General features: G+C 38.7%; 1 long non-coding RNA gene across 2 annotated transcripts in view; it reads left to right on the top strand.

Moving 5' to 3' along the window:
- The first annotated feature begins 3,179 nt into the window (after window positions 1-3,179).
- The window catches only part of LOC147601244 (uncharacterized), a 216,510-nt gene continuing 211,548 nt past the window's right edge, over window positions 3,180-8,141 (top strand). For both annotated transcript variants that reach the window (XR_015258280.1, XR_015258278.1), the window contains exon 1: window positions 3,180-3,284. This is a non-coding gene — a long non-coding RNA (uncharacterized LOC147601244). The remainder of the gene's footprint in view (window positions 3,285-8,141) is intronic.

The following is an 8,141-nucleotide window of genomic DNA, read 5'->3' as shown; positions in this document are numbered from 1 at the left end:
TTCCAAGAAATTAGTTTGCAGCCTGAATCTCAGTTTGACTTCTCAAACAGAATTCTGAAATGAAAGCTCTTTACCACTTTCTTCGTGGCAATCATGGTTTTATTCTTGTAAGGTCCTTATACCCTTACTGTTTGTAACACTGCATGTTCCCACCTTTGCTGAAGCTCCTCCACGTGCAGTATCCACCTGGGAAGGGATTAGCATTCCAAGCCAGCCCAAAGAGCTGGAGCAAACAAAAAAAAAAAGTTAGCATTGTCACTAGCTTCTTGACGATCTTTTGACATGCTTGGAAGAGTTTACTTTGGCCATGTAGATAAAAAAATAAACAACCTACCAGGTGGTGCATAGAGTATAAGCGTATAATAAACTGATTGCAGGAACAATTGATTGTGCTTCTGATTCAAGGCAAAGAGACAATATCATTGCGAAAGCAGAGAAACATTCAAGAAGGTGAGTTCATCTGAAAAAAGATTGGGTGTGCATTCCAGTACAATTTTGTATTTTGGATATGAAAATGTTAAATTTGTTTTATAGACTTACTAGACTGTTGTCTATGGCATGTTGCCATTGCTAAACCAAACAGCATAGCAATAAAACATCTTTCCATGCTGGAAGAGGAAGTAGGAGATTAGTTTATAAGAAATAAATTGCATAAAACTATAAGAGAAATCCCAAGGGTCTCAAATGTGTAACACACTGGAGGGAGCTTGTTTTATACAGCTTTAAGGTTGAACTAAACAACATGAGTGTACATAATGTGTTTTCTTAAGGAGGCTCATAATGCATTTTATTTGTTTTTCTCATGAACTGAAAAACAAGTCTCTAGTGCTATATATTGTAACCTGTTAGACTGTATTGCCCCAGTTTTCATGCTTTATTCATACTTTGTGTTTGGGGTTTGTTTGGTTTGGTTTGTTTTTGTTTTCACTGTCTTTTAACAGAAACACCTCTGCAGTTATAAGTTTATACTAGTCTATGCTTTCACAGTGTTAATTGTTAATTACTGCTTTATAGACTGTGTGCAATTTTCCTTGCAAAGATTTCTTATGAGGTCACAGTGAACTGCTTTCTGTACATTAAAAGAATCATGCTAGGGGAAGGTATGTTATGATTTCAGTTCGCAGTTGAAAACCTGGACCTGAGGTAGAATTTCTGTTGTGCTTTGAATGGAAGAGTCCACTCTTATGAATCTGAGAAATGTGGCAGGAGTTACAAGGATATCGACAGACATGTAGACTAAGCAGTGACCTGAACTACAGTTTAAGCACTTTTATTCCTTTAATATAAGCTGCATAGCCCAAGAGCCATATGTCATTTGGGCTCAGTGAAAGTTTCTTTCACCAATATTTTTCTTTTTTTTTTTTTTTCTATTTTGTGTTAAGAAGCAGATTTAGTGAAATCAAAACATTTCAAGAATGCATTTTGCCAAATCTTTCCTTAACAAATGTAAACATTCCAACAATTCCTTGTGATTGACTTTGACACATTTTAAAAATGATATGTTGTCATTTGGGAGCTGGAATGATTTCTTGTTTCAGCAAAACTTCTCATTTTACTCATTGTCATTAGAAAAAAAAAGCCTCAAACTCAAACCAAGATGCAATGTTTTTCTGGACCTCAAGAGACTGCACAGGAACTTTTTTTTTATTTGCTAAATTAAAAAAGAAAGAAAAAATTTAGCCTTTCCTATGTGTGAACATCTAGTAAGTCAAAGGAATGATGTTTTCATCCTGCTTGACAACCAATTAACAGTTTCACTTCCCCTTCCTCCACATGGGTAGGCATAGAATGTAGGTGTCAGACTGGAGGAGTTTCTTTGGAGCTCTCTGTGACATGACCATGGGCTAATCGACCTTGAAAACAAGAACCTTTGACTAAATGGTGACATAACTGTGGAAATCTTCTCAAGTTGGTGAGACAATTGCATACAAGGATGGGCAGATAGGGCAGCGGCTACTTTATTAATGTGTTAATTGATGAATGCAGATTGGTAAAATTGTATCTACATACTTTTTCTTCCTCTTACTTTCAGTAGCTGTTGCTTCTAACCCTACCTCGAAAAACAATTAAGAAAGGTTAAAGTTATGTTAGGATTCTGTGCCATGGATAAAATCCAGGCCCCTCCCCTGTGACTTCAAAGGGATCATTTTCAGTGGAATGAGTGTCATTTGGTGTTGGAAGCAGGAAGCTATTCGGGCAAGAGGCACGAAATAAATAAGCCAAGCGGGTGGGGGTGGCGGGGAGCAGGACCTGAGGACTGGTGCAAAAGTCTTTCCACCTCTGGGAGGACACGGTTTATTTCAGCTGCTGGGATGCAGCAGGCAGTTGCAGGGCACTTGCTGCCGCCCTGGGAGGGAAGCTCGCTTCTCTTTGGCTCTGTGCCCTCCTGCCCTGCCACCCCTGTAAACACTGAGCACGGGCACCGGGGCTGATGTTCGGCATTCGACAGCAGACGGAGGACCATCACACTGAAACTGGGAGTAACATAAAGTTCTCTTCTCTTAGGAAAATCTGGCTTCACCTCCTGCTCTAGCTCATATGACTCTGAAATAAGCCACAGAGCCTCACTTGCTCTCTCTGTAGTTTAATAAACAGAAAAGAAAAATGCCTTTCCTTCCAACTGTGAAATGAACCTTTACTTTCATAAAGACAGAAAGATGTAGTCCTGCTGCATTCACTGCTGTGTGCAAAAAAAACTCACTGTGTGCCTTTTCTTGGTCCTCACCATTGTCTTTGTGTGCAGATTTTCGGGTGTAACTTATTAAATTTTTGCTTGCCTTGGATTCCTGCAGGCCTCATTTGGATACAATGCATATTTGCCTCACTTCAGTTCCTGTAGACAGTGATGTATTTGATCTGCTGGCCTGAGATATGCATTTCTTTCAGAAACTCTAATGTAAACACTGGAAGTAGTTTATAGCTGAGAATCAGCATCCAATGGCAATGATGATTTAAGGATATGAAGAAGTGACATAAAAAAAACCCCTCCACTCCAATCCAGGGTTTTAAGGTGGTTCTCTGTTCTCTTCTAGAAGCTACAATTAGAAATACTGTAAAAAAAAGCTTCTGGTTTTCTTCTTATGTTTTTCTTCTCTTTTCTTTCTTTTTTTTTTTTTTTCAGTTTTGGTCAAGCACAAGGAAGTATATTTCTGCTGTGCTGACTTTTTTTTTTTCTGCCCAGCAGACTTGGAGCTGAAACAGAGTCTTGCTGACAGGATTTAATATGAGGAAGTTTTGCAACATAATTTACAGCTGGTGTAAAACTTCTTGGTGAACGTCAGAAGGTAACTGCTGAGATAAACTAGTTAGGTATTGTTGGGAATATTATCTGAGCAAGATGCCTGCCCCTCAAACAATTCATTTGGTACAGAAGTCTTTCAAGGCATCCACCCTAATTGTTAAAATTTACCATTTGATGAGTAGAGTTAGTTTACATGCACGCAAAAGAAGTGGTAGAGAGACAATCCTTGAGAATTGCACTCTATTTCCAGAGGCCAGCTTCAAATAAAAAGTAATGAATCTCTTCTTTTTACTTTCCAGAAAAATTTGTCCAACATTCTAAAAATCTGAACTATTTGATAGAGTGACACTGAGCAATGAGAAAAAAAAAAAAAAGAGTGTTTTATTTTGGTTTAGAAAAGGTTTGGAAAGTGAAACCTGCTTTCGTACATCTTGTTAGCACATTTCACTGTAGTTGGCAGTTTGGCAACAGATGAAAAAATACATGTTTGTTTTAGCTGGCAAGGCCGCTCGGTGTATTGGCCTGAACGGAGATCTGAGCATCTGGGTATCCAGACTTTATTCCCAGCTATGCCGCTGCTCTGCTGAGTGACTCTGAGCAGCCACCTCCCTCTGCCTCTTTGCTGCCTGCTTCCCTCCCATACAGTTTCTCTTGTCTAGTCAGCTGGTGAACACTTGGAGATTTTTATCTGTACAGCACCTAGTACAGCTGACTCCTATCTCCCTTGGGATCTGTGGGTGCTTCAGTCGTGCAAGCAGTAGCAACAAAAATCATGATGCCGTGAATCAGCATAGCTCCACAGAAGTTGATTTACACACAAAGTAAAGGGTCTGGCCTACAGTCTTCTTTCATTGTGTTTATTATAAGAGAATGAAGTAAAAGAGAAATGAAAATAGTTCTTTTTTTTCTCCCTTTTTGTGTTCTCAGAGATGTTCAAAGACTGGAAAAGGCGAATCTCTGGTTAGATAGGGTGTAGCTGAGGAACACCATGCCCTTCTCTGTGGCTCTCACTGTGTGTCCTTGCAGTCAGTGGAGTCAAAACAGACTGAAGGATTGGTTTTTCACCCTCCCAGACAGGAGAAGGGTGGAGCAAAACCAGGGACATGGCAGCAGATAAAGCAGTAATAAACTGAGTAAATAGCCAGTGATAGTTTCATTGTCTCTGTCGTGGCCAATGTGCTTATATGCTTGAAACTCCTACAACTGGTCCTGGACATACATGACTACGCAGCTCCTTGTGCCCTTCTGAGGGGAAAACTGCTACTAGTACACAAAAAGTAGACAAAAAAACTGTGAGGCATTGGCTAACACTTTTCAGATAATCAATAAAATCATTGCTTGGCATAGCCAGCACATTCACTATTTTATTTACTTGCCCATCCTCGAAAGGGTTTTGAGTCCTCCATATACTCTGCTCTGACAACAGTTTTACTGCATTGACTGAAACCGTCACATGGGTATGAGGGAAAATTAAACCAGGCTCAGAGCTGGACTTGTGGATGCAATTATAAATGATCAGCAGTGTTTTCCTAATCTGCTTTTCTTGCTTGCTCTTTTGAGCAGTACAAGTGTTTGATACTCACAGCATGGTCAGTGTTGGCAGATGAATGTGTTCGTCTCAAGTGCTGTGTCCTTGTAGCAGCATTAAGCCCACGTTAACACGCTTCCTATGACAAGCTAACTTTGCTGGCAGGCAATTTTATACTTCTGCAACTCAGAATGAGGGGTGAGTGCGAAGAATGGATGACACTTCACCAAAAGAAAAACTCATCTGTGATCTGAACTAAATCCTGAAGGCTTGGAGGATTATTTCTTCAGTTCACCCTAAGCACGTTTTTCTTGAGCTGCAGACTTAATGCAGATACCTAAATAAGCAGTTAGCACTTCAAAAGTGTTGTGTCTCCAGTGATTGCAGCAGGATTTGCTGGTTCACTATTTTTAATTAACTGATAAGGTCTTGGAAACCTCACTCTAGGCAATTATTCTAGGAAACTTTGGATAATGTCCTGTAACAATATTAATTACTCAGAATTAACAGTCAACTATTCAGTGCAAATTTGGAGGATGTGCAGTAAACAAGGTGTAAGACCACAAATGGAATGAGTACCAAAGGATAATATTTCTAAAAATGGTATGCTGTCATGTTCTTAAAACTGTATTAACAGAAGTGAACTAAATTTTGACAACTAATGTTTTCTTAAGCTTTCACCACATTATTCTGCAATTTTAGTATTCTTTCAGTGTAGACTTTTTATAACAGCATGTGCTATGAATTAAATGTTAAATTATAAAGTATATTTATGAAAAAACTTAAACTTAAAATGCAGTAGTCAAATTAACCAGTTGTGGTCCTCCAAGACATATTAACCCTGCTTTTTATATGCTTGGAGTCCTGCAGTCTATTTTACTGATTCAAAGAATTCACAACACGTCTCTCTGTCATTTCCAGGAATTTGAAAGAGCTCGTTTGTTTACTCTTACTTGCAACAGGCACAAAATTCTTCAAAATATATCAAAGACTCTTTCTCCTCTGAAAAAAAAGCTTGAAGCACCTAAAAATAACAATCCTTTTTTATGGGTTAATTAGTGCATCAAATTATTGCTCAGGCCCTTTATCTGAGGCTTTGGGTAAAATCCAAATGGAAATGAGCTTGGCCGGTGCGTTTTAACCTACATTTGTCAGCCTCAGAAAGTCACCATGCGATTTAGCCCAGTTGGCAGCTCTGGTTAAGAGACAAGCAGGGCTGGCATAGCTGAGATGCTTCAAGCGGGGAAGGCCGTAGCGCTTTGACAGGACTGCGAACACGTACTTTCACTGCCTTTCCTGCTCCGTCCGTGCTTCCAGTCCCTGCTCTTGCTCCCGCACCAGCAGGAACATCAGGTGCTCTTCGATTATTTGAGATGTACAGTAAAACAGCTTTTTAGGAAAGTGGTAAAATCCTTCTGAGCATGGATGTGCTGTAAAATTAATAATAGCCCACTTCTGGAGGAGAAAAAGGATTCATCACTTGGTCCCATTATTTACAGCTTATGGTAGGCCAAGCCAAGTGGTTCTCAGGTATCTCTCTTGCCAGCGTGGCCACCCTGGGAGACCCTTCCCAGGTGCCTGCTGTGGACACATGCCGAGGTGGGCGATGTGACAAGTAATGTGAGCACGGCGACAGACGTGTGTTACTTGAGCTCCCAGTCTGTCGGACCTGTGCTGTGGCGGTGCAAGCACAGGAGCAAGTGTAGTGATGGTTTGATTGCTTTGGCTGCGCCCCAGGACATGGAGATACAGTATCTCAAGGACCCATCCTGTTACAAAACCATAAAATAAATAAACAAAACAGGATATTTTAGGCTCTGTAGCCACTGCATCACAGGAGCGGCCAGAGAAAAGGTTGTATCTCATGCCAGTGATGGAAGTGAGGGCTTAAGCAAACAAAACAAACTTTTAAAAATTCTGCCTTAAGTGACAATTGCTTAAACTCTGTGAGACATCAGAGAGATTGTGGAAATTCTCCCTTTGGTTACAAATCAATGCATTTTGTTCATTTTTTCCAAACAGCTAATCTCAAGATCCACGGGATGTTGTGTATCTCACGGACAGCACAGTCCTTGATAAGCTTGGTAACTCCTATCACAATAAAATCAGCAGGAAAAAAATAACTGTCAAGTTAGCAAGGCCAGGATGAACGTCACTAAAGAATGAGGTGGAGAGGAGAGTAAGCACAGCTTTGGGAAACTTTTGCAGAGCTTTGAAAACAGCTTATTTGTTTTTTAGAGCTGGAGGTGAAAAAAAATCAAAACCTAACACAATCAATAAATTATCTCTTATTACTCAAGGGAAGAAAACAGGTCCTGTGCAACTGTATTTTCTCAAAACGAATGACAGATAAGTATTAGGTATTTTATGACTTGTAAAATACTTAGAAGAAAAAAATTGTGCCTTATATTTTTATTTGTCACTGAAGACTCATAAATTAATATGATTTTTAAAAAAAATTGTTTTTACCCAAGCCCTGCAGAATTTTGTCAAGCCCTTAAAAATGGCTTACAAAATATCCATGGAATATGCAGGGACATTTTCATTGACAAAAAAAATAATAAATCCTTTTTATTTATTTCTAACAAATCAATTTTTTTCCCACCTGGAAATATACTTCAGGAGACATATTTAGTCTCGTATAAAATAGTGAGATGATATTGCCAAAAGCAGAAAAAAAGAGGAAAAGTATTTTAATATATTACTATACATTAGAACTATCCTTGAGGGAATTTCCAAAGTTTCTTCTATTTTCCATCAAAATCCCTCAAAAGAAGTAAAAAAGAAATCCTGCTTGGTTTTCATATGATAGAAGTTATATCTTCATATTTAATGCCAAAATATTTCAATAATCAGTTTATGCTGAAGTAGAAAAATAATGCTGACTGCTATGTTTCTTTTAATAGTTACCAAGAACATGCAGGTTGAGCAGCTTTGGCATACAAATGCTAGACGAAAGTGAAAAAAAAAAAAAAAAAGATTTTAAAAGAAAACCAGTATTTACTGCTTTGTCTCAATCCAACGTGGGCAAAAACTTAATTTTTGAAGGAAGTATTTTCATGATTGTTTCACTTTTTTTATTAAATTCCATTTGAAAAAACATCCTTAAAATAACATTTCTTATTCAGCAAATTACAACTTCTAATCAGCAGTCTTGCATTTGGCAAAAAATATATTTATCTCCCACTTATACCCACTACTGTTTTTCTCTCACGTAATAGAGCCAAGGTAGCTTGTATTGATTTCCTTGTTCATTTTTCAGCTTCATGAAAATGTCAGTGTAGGCAATGCGGGGTTTACTTAGTTAACATCTCCCTCCCGGGACCAGGTACCTTTAAAAAGCTCCTGCCAGTAAAGTGCTTGACAGAACTG

This window comes from Chlamydotis macqueenii, chromosome 3, assembly GCF_036417535.1.
Source record: "Chlamydotis macqueenii isolate bChlMac1 chromosome 3, bChlMac1.mat, whole genome shotgun sequence".
Taxonomy (NCBI): Eukaryota; Metazoa; Chordata; class Aves; order Otidiformes; family Otididae; genus Chlamydotis; species Chlamydotis macqueenii.
The sequence above is the reverse complement of the archived record's forward strand: the minus strand, read 5'-3'. Positions and strand labels throughout refer to the sequence as shown.